Raw genomic sequence first — 9,535 nt, forward strand, 5'->3', positions numbered from 1 at the left:
TCGCTAACCGCTAACGTTAAATATAACAAAGCGAATATTGTGAATTTTGTTTTTCTCTGCTACGCTTTCAATGGCTACATTTGTTTCCTTCGATATTTCTTTATGGATCAAACTTAAAATAAAACTACACTGAGAGAAAAAAACGAGTTAACGCTTAATTAGGCGCATACAGAAAATCACACAATTAGTCGCATGGGATCCCGAGTGACCACAATAAAAGTGTTGAAAAAAGTAAACAAGTAAAAAGAAAACGAAATGGGTATTATCAAAAATATTAAAGTACTCTATTATCGTTCAATTAACAAAAAAAAAACATAATTTTAACCTCAAACTTAAAAAACCATTAAAAGGTTTCCTCCGCCAAAAAAATGTTACGTTAGTGGTCACGTGGAGTCAGCACTCAAGAGAGTAGCGACGATGTTCTGGCCGTGACCAACTTACGTACCGCACGGGGAGTTAGGAAGCTAGAAAGAGCGCGAGAGGGCGCTCTAAGCCCTCCGAGACATTTTTTTTTCAACTTGAAATGGCCTATACCTCATGCGCCTAATTAAGGGTTAAGAAAAATGTTATGAATTCACTGAGGGAAATAACGCATAGTAAAAATGAATATTTTTTATTTGATTATCGTTTTAAAATCTTCGTATTTAAAAATAATACTTTCATACCGTGCTGTGGTGTTGATTCAAAATCAACATTTAAAGGCAAATTTACATATCTGGCTGTAGCTGAGATACTTGCCACAATTTGTTAATTTCCAGAGGGTCAGGATTCAAATCCCATTGCAGGTAACATGGAAATAAAATTTTTGTTTTCTTTATCGTAATTATTAATAAAAAGCATTCATTTTAATAGGGGCGTATTTGAATTGAATACTTCCATACTAAATACTAAAATTTGTATACTAAAATTTATAACGAGTTGGGTTGGTGCCTTTCATAAGCGTATTTTTTCTTTAATTTAACACGTTTTTCTTTAATTCTAAAATAGTTTTTCAGTGTAACAGTCATTTTCTTTACTTGTTGGGCAATATTTAAACTTCTGTCCACATACATATGTATGTCTGCCTTCTTCCGTTATTTGTATTCGAGGTTTGCGATCCTTCAAAAGAGGTTTGAAGCAGCAGCCTTTGAAGGCTTGTTATAAAAGCTGTCTGAGCTCGCATAACTAATATAATTAATTATTTTATACTCTATAGTTGTTGTAATGAAAGCATGTTTTTAGCTTTTTAAAACTATAACTTTACTAAAAGCAATATTACATCTACTCATAAAATCCCAAAACTAATATCAGCGTTTTCACTTTAATTGAAAACTTTAAATTTTATATGCAAGCTAACCTACAGATTATTTGACAGATAAAATTAATTGCTCTTATTTACTTGATTTACTATAGTCATCAAACCACAAAATTCTTGTAAAATATTTATGTATTTTATTTTCATACACATACATATATATGTGTAAAAACGTTGATAAAAAGTTAAAAATATTTGCATTAAAAAAAGGATTCAACAACCACAAAATGACAGAGAAAATCCGCAACAGTCCAACTTGATTCGCAGTGATTTAAAGTTGTGGGAAAAAAATCTCTAACAGAGTAAAAAAAAATAATAGTTTTGTGTTCTACATACATATGTACATGTAGCTTTTACAAAAGTTTAGTTATTTAACACCATATCAGTCGCAATAATCAACAAAAAACATTTCATTCACTGAATACGAATAATTATTTACTTACTTACATACACACATACATAAGTCAAACTATGTGAAATTGAAGGGAAATCGTGGCTTAAATGGTGTCAAATTCAAACTAAATTAAAATTAGATATGTAGTAAAAGTTTCTATGGTTTAGTTTTAAAATGGCTAAACTTTTAAACTAGTAAGCATACAGCACTTGCCGATAAAGTATCTGCATATGATATATAAAATATTAACTGAATTCATATTGAAATATCGTTTTTTTTGTCTTAAGATTGACTAATTTATATCATTGGGTCAAAATGACTCAAAACATTATAGGCAGGGGTAAATTCCAAACACTGCAGCTGGGTTAAGCTACAAATTAAAAACTGAGTTTCAACTAAGCTGGAGAGTTAAATAAAATTTGGACTACTAACCAAGAAAGGGAGTGTCGGTAGTATTGCCTTTCCTTCTTTCTAATTGCTTTGAACTTAGACTTTTAATAATCTAAAATAATAATAAGTATCTAAAAACATATAGAGATAAACAGAAAAGTAAGTATTTACTTTAAAGAACTATAACTATTTTCTTACATATCATTTTTTTGGAGCGAAGAATGCATACCTCCGATATACCCTCTAATAATTTTTTTTCTTAAAAATGATATTTGAATATGCTTTTAAAATGTTGGCCATATTTGGCCGTATTAAGACTATCAAAAATGTGTAAAATGAAGAGTTTTAAGTTCAATCTGTAAATTTTATGCTGTGATTTTTGCGTTTTCTGAAAAAATGGCTCTCTTTATAGGTATTCTTTATACTGCCAGCAGTGAACTATTTAGATAGGAGAACTCAATAAAGAGGAAACAAAATGCTGTTTACAAATTTGTTGCCGTTGAGGCTATTCCTTTTAACTTTTCAGCAGACAAATTTGAAAATTCAGAGCATTCGGGGTTTCAATTGAAATTAGTAAAATTTGGCAGTTTTTTTTTTAAATAAACCACTCTATAAATTGCACTTGTATCTACGTGGAATTTTTTTTTTCTTCAATATACATAGGTAAATATTAAAAAAAATAAAATATTAAATGTTTTCAATAAAACCGCAAATTAAAAAGTGACCCCTTATGACCCATCGGTCGTTAATGGTAGGTTCTTTTTTGCAAAAATGTGGTAAATCGCATTCCGATCAATAACAAAAATTGTATTTTGTTAAATAATCTCCATACTTCTTTGGCCACAACTAATTTTGGCCACTAAAATTGGAAAAATTACCCATAGTGCACGGCCTTAAAAAAAATAAAATATTTCAGTAAAGCCGGAAAATTTACCTCACGCTCCAATGCCACTCAAAATAATACTCCTCATAAAACAGCATTCGGTCTCTTTTGCTTATCTAGTATTCATCACTCAGTAGTTTTAATCGTTGATAAACTCATTAATACCATGTTCGCACCGATATAGAAGCTATGTTTTCGTTGCTAAAACTGGTTTTCGACCTAAAACTTGTGTTTTCGTCCATGCCAAATCTGTCAAACGAAAACCAGTTTTCGCTGAAAACTACATGAAAACTCACCTTCCACTCATTCCAATCAGTGTCTGCGCTAGTTTTTTTATCAAAGTGGAAGTCATAATTTATCATGTTTAATGTGCCAGTTCGGATTTATTGTTAATTGGCAGTCCAAATAAAAATAAGAATAAAAGAAAAAGTTTGTTAATGAAAAGCAAATGGAAGAAAAAGATTTTGGTTTTGGTTTTTGCAGCAAACAGAGGATGTAAGAAATGTCAACGAAAACACTAACAGCCGGTGCGAACAGCCTTCAGCATAGTTGCCAACTTGGTGCTTTAAGCACTAGATTTAGTGCTTTTTGAAAATTAAAACGCCTAAAAAAATTATTTAGTGCCTAGTGCTTTTTTAGTGCTTTTTTTCTGAACTAAAATTACTCCTATATAGTAAAGACCTGAAATAATTTTTAAATATTTAAAGCTGTAGCAGCACTGAATTTAAAAAAATCTACAAATTTAAATGCACTTAAATACAACCATGATTGATAAAAAGCTGAACTTGCAAACCCACCTTGTTAAATTCTATTTGCGTTGAAAATGCTAGTACGCAAGTAAGTATTTCTTTTTTTATTATTTGTACAAATTTTTTTATTTTTGTACCACCTGGGTAAACACACATCGTTTCTTGATGCCAAATCTGGCCGCACAATTGCTCTAGCACTAGAATTTTGAGATATCCTAACCTCAAAGTGCCAAGATCACGGTTTTTGGCGATATTTGAGGTTATATAATGAAAACATTAATTTTTTTGCTCATTTCTACTTAGGGCATGATTTTCGTTTGTTGGGATTCGATTTTTTCTTTCTTGAGATATAACAGTTTTAATATGCAGTACTTCGGTATTACGTCGTAAGCATGAGTCATTATAGCATGTGGCTTTTCAATCGTTATGAGCGAAAAATGTTTGTTTATTGATTTATGTATGCATTCTTGTAAATATTGTTAATTTTTTGTTTTTGTTAAATACATACAAACTGTTATGAAAAAAGCATCCAATGATTCAAAACAATTTGGTGCTTTTTGTGTGGTAAAACGCTTTTTTTCCAAGTTTTTGGTGCTTTTTGAAAATCAAAAGTTGGCAACACTGGCCTTCAGCCCACAATCCCAAAACTCGTTTTCAAAGTGTCCGAACATGATATAAAGCAGCAGGGAGCGCTCTTGAGCAATCACTTTATTTATGCTCTAAATTTGATGCGCCTCTTAGTTGTTTCTCGTAGCCTTTTCTGGTCAACGGCTGTTACTCGAAAAACTTGCATATTTCATCTTTCGAATTTTTTGGTGAGATTTGGGAATAGGGTATAAATGTAGTAGCCAAACCAGTGAAATTTTTAAAGTGGGTGAAGAAACAGCTTGAGCCCATGAGATCTTGTAGCCCGGCGAGTGGATACTTAAGAATTCCCAATCGATCTACGAAGAAGTTGGCCAGATTTCACGATTGATTTCAATTTCGGAATTTAAAAGCATCAACACGTTGTCATACTAGGGTACCCAAACTTAAATTTGTAGATTTGTAGATTTGTATAGATATTATGCATGTGCTAGGAAAAAACTATTTTTTTGTTTATAATTTCCCTGGTCTCAAAGCTTGATTTCTAAATAGGAACTTGCTTTTTCTGTATTAAAATTGCAGCCTATTCCCAAACGTATTTGCAGCGCCACCTAGCGCACCTTACGCTTACTGTTGTTGCCTAATTTTAGGTGTATTTCCTACGAAAATTGGTTTTGCTGCTGCATTTGCCAATTAAACAGTAATTCACTAGTAAATTAATATCAAATTATGATGTTAATTAAGTTCAGCCAAACGTGAGGCTGTGCAGTACATACTCAATGCACATCCGCAGGTCAAAGTTCAAATTGGTAAACTGCTAAGTTTGGAAGCCGGCAGTTTAGTAAATTGAAAATGGCAAAATTTTATGTCGCAGTGCGGCGTAAAATTCGCAAAATTTTCAATTTCCCCAAATTGCCGCAACGTAAACTATTTACTTATGTACTAGTTAATATTAAATAGGAAAAAACAGGAAGAAAAAATAATGGTTGAAGGGAGAACTGGCTGACTTTTGGTACCCATATCTGCGAGTGGTTGTACATACATAAGTATTTAGTTTTCACTATCATTACATTGCATACTTTTTGTTGCTCACATTAGATTTCGTACTTAATCAACGCAACGGAACCTTTCACAAAATTTTACAATTTCACAATTTCATGCTTACCTGCCAAGGCTTAATGCCGAACGCAACACTGATGCAGGGCAAAGGTGCGCTTGTCAAACACAATTTTCATAACCCATTTAATTAAAAAGCCTACAACTATGCCGTAAATTATTGATCAACTATTAATTAAGTAGAAAAGCAATTTTCGGTGCCTTCAAAAGAGCAGATGTGGCGCACCTGCGAGAACAGCGTTAGCAACGTTTAAACGTCTTTATGTGGCTATACCTACATATGTACATATATGCCTTACCTAGCTCACATTTTGCACAATTTCATCTCCCTTTTTTACCATAAATTAACTGCCGAACCCGAAGTGTTTAATGCGACCTAACCTAGGTTAGTTATGAAAATATTAACACTTAAGCTAAAATCGTTTCTTTTGCTATTATTTTTGCTGTTGTGGTTAGCTGAGTCAATCTTTACTACCAGCACTTATACGTAAAACTGCCATAAGCGATACCGTACATACAAATGGCACCTGGTAGCCAGTTAGTGTCAGTTGCCTGATACTTGGCGCCAGTTGCCTGTCACATCGCCGCAGTCTCTTCTTGTTGGTGGTGTTGTTGCCAGCCCTGGCACGCTTGGCTGAGTCGTGTCTCTTTATCGTTGGTTGTGTTCATGCTCCTGGTGGTTTTTCATTCGCATGGCTGCCCGTCATTAAGAGCTGCTCTCGACTCAGCTGACGGCTGAGCAGCAGAGGTTAGGTGATAAACGTACAGCTGCCTATTTTATTAGCATGGCAGTGTTGTGAATGGAGAACAGTTTCTTTAAAATTTTAAAATTCGATTTATTAAACAAGTACTTGATTGATGTTGAAATTTTATTTCAGGTTTTCGAGCCAACTGTTCAACACTTGCTCAACACATTCTGTGAGGTATCGACATTTGCCCAATGCATAGTTGAATAAAGGTTAAACATATACAAGTTTCTCCTTCAGAAAACACTACGAGAGAGAGAAAATTCTCCATTTAATGGTTCGAAAAGATTACGATGGTTGGTTGCTCCAAGCTATCCCCGCTAAACATAGACACACATTTTGTGTTCTCGGGGATGTTAAAAGCCTAAGATCCTTAGACTTCAGCTTCGCAAAACGTATGTAGGCAGCTTAAGAGAAAATACGCGTACGAGTAAGACTCCACATACACCACCCCCGGATAACTACCAAAATGAGAATCAGGTGTGATTTGAAGTCTCGTCGCGTGAATTCCAGTCGTGGAACATATCTTGACAGCTTCCAGTTTACCCAGTTTTCTCTCAGCTGTCCCTGAGCTTGCCTAAAACACATTTGCCCAAATGTCGTGCGCTGGTAGTCAAAGAAACTCTCACTTCTCGGTGAAACAACATCGAATGTATCCTCCCAACTGAACTCATCCTACTCGGGAATATTCTGATTCTGACGCACCGTGAATGAGTCCATGCTCATGGAATTGATTGCAGTTTTTATATCGGGGCAGATACTGGCCCTCTTTCGGCAAGAGGAAAACTTTGGAAGGTGCCCCAAACCCTATCCCGGAAAAATATGTTTTGGACCACCTTAATGTACATATTTGCTTATTTGTTTATCTATGGAAATGTGTGACACATCTGCTTGTGATCCATCAAAATACGAGTAAAATGATTTTTGTTTGCAATTTTCAAAGGGCGGAATTCCTAGATTTTCCTATTCAAAATATTAAGCATTTTAAACCACGTTCCACCTGTGTTATAATGCCTCATTTAACTTATTAGTAAAATGAAGTTTAAAATTTTAAATAGCTGGCAATCCTCCTAAAAATATTTGCGTAATACATTTTCTTAAATCTCCTTCGTTTAGCATCTGTGCTAAAAAAATTCGTTGAACGTTTTTTCAAAGCATGCATAATATAGTAGAAGGATTCATTTAACTCGTTAATTACATTGATTTACTAAAATGAAATTATATATTTAACTTAATAATTAATTGGTTTTAACTTTTTAAGAGGTGGCAACTAGTTTAAAAAATCATTTTGTAGCCCCTTGCGTTTGCCTAGCCATTTTATCGTTCAATCACTGAAACATTTTTCACATTTACTCGAATTATAATAAGGGTAATCACAATTCTGTAATTACAATGCATTTTCCGATGCATTTGCAAATTCACAAAACAAAATGCAAACGGTTGCCATGGTGGCAAGCATACAATATGCAAATGCAAGACCATATGCTGCGGATTGTGATTACCCTTATTAGTAGGATTCTCAAAGCCGCTTACGCAGTTAGCTCCACTGTGCTTGAGCGCATGTGGCTTACTTGATGCCATGTAATTTGTATTGTAATTCCATTGTATCTACGAGCTTAATTTTTAGCAGCCAGGCATTTCCAACGATGAGATGGTATTAAATACAAAATATGTTGCAAATTTATGAGTCTGCCTTACAACAGATTTTCCACAAATAATTTTTTTTTACCATTTTTATATGACTGCAAAGTTAAAACACCACAATTTCATGTTTGTTGGTGCCGGTTGCATTAGTTAGCTGTGGTGGCGCGATTACATTAAACTCTTCACGCAACATGGAACTTTCACACTTCCGCATTTACATACAAACATAGTTATCCACACACGTACCAGTACAGTACTACACATGGATATATTTATTACCAGAATTCACCACCTGTCAATTTGGTGCTCACAGCGGGAAATTCGTATTTCAAAGGCTTCATTGCACAAGCTTGTGTAGAGCTTGTTGGTGGATTGGTGAAATGTGTGTTGTTTGGATAAAGCCAGAGCTGGGTAAAAATGACAGCATTAACTAAATATGTATATTCACCCAGATTGGAACAAGATTACTCGTACATATGTTTGTGTGTGGTACTTTCACTCACATTCACATAATCGCGTTTTCATGTAAGTGTGTGTGTTGGTAAAAACTGTTGCCGCAGCTGTAATATTCCCGCAAAACATTCAATAAATTGCTCAGTTGGTAACTGACAAAGCGTAAGTACTTGCTAACATTTATATATACAATTTTCACCGCACTTCCGGAGCTTCCTAATCAAATTCTTGCCGTGCCTGCGTCAACTCAGCTTTTGCTTTTGACATCACCTTCCTTGGTGAGATTTTTCATCGGATTAGGGGTTCTGATCTCTGACATTTTGCCAAGTTAGTAAGCACAGAAATCCCATGAAGCTATTTCGGTGCTATTACTGAACTAGTTCAAAAGGGAACGGTACTCGTGCTCGATCTATGTATCAACATATCCCAACAATACCCTGTGGGGAAAATCTCTAGTTCTGAACTGGTGCGCTTCTAGTACATTTAGACCCAGTACTGGTTCGCAATAAATCTCTTTTGCATGCAAGCAACTGGCGAATTTAACATGGTGATGTCCTAGGAAGTGTCAATTGCCCCCCGCTGCATCCCTTTTTCGATAGTTCTGAACTAGTCCTAAATTCTATAGTTCCGAACCAGTCCTAAATTCGACAGACGAAAGAAAAAAGTATCATGATTATTCAATCTTTTTGGTTCTTAGGTGTGTGCGATTTTAAGTTATTTTGGAATAAATGTGTTCTCAATTTGAAATTAAATTTGTTTGAATGATTGTTAGAAATGTACGTTTACATACCTTTAGCTGTAGTTGAGTTTGCAGAGGTGCTCGCTGTTATTTCTTAGATTCCAGACGGTCCCAAGATGGTGAAATGTTAACACAAATTTTAGTTTTGTATTACCAAGCTATGAAAAAGCATCTGCGAAGCACAGAATAGAAGCGTATATGAACGAAAAAGCCGCCGAACACATATCTATGTAAAGTAAACAAGCCCCCGCTGCATCCCTTATTCGATAGTTCCGAACAAGTTCTATATTCGACAAATAAGATCTAGTTCGTTCTGCATCCCTTTTTCTATAGTTCCGAACCAGTTCTAAATTCGTCACTTTAGATATAGAATTCTAGTGAAAAAAAACTGAAAAAAATTAGTACCACTTTTCGCCGCTTTTGTACTGGTGGGGATCTAGTTCCTATCGGACTAGTTCCTTTTTGACGACAAAGACCTAGTACGGAACTAGAAATTTGATTCACTAGTCCGCGGTTTCCCTGCAGGGTATAGCAACATTGTG

Source organism: Rhagoletis pomonella, unplaced genomic scaffold (assembly GCF_013731165.1).
Source record: "Rhagoletis pomonella isolate Grant_MI unplaced genomic scaffold, Rhpom_1.0 Rhpom_scaffold_00002, whole genome shotgun sequence".
Taxonomy (NCBI): Eukaryota; Metazoa; Arthropoda; class Insecta; order Diptera; family Tephritidae; genus Rhagoletis; species Rhagoletis pomonella.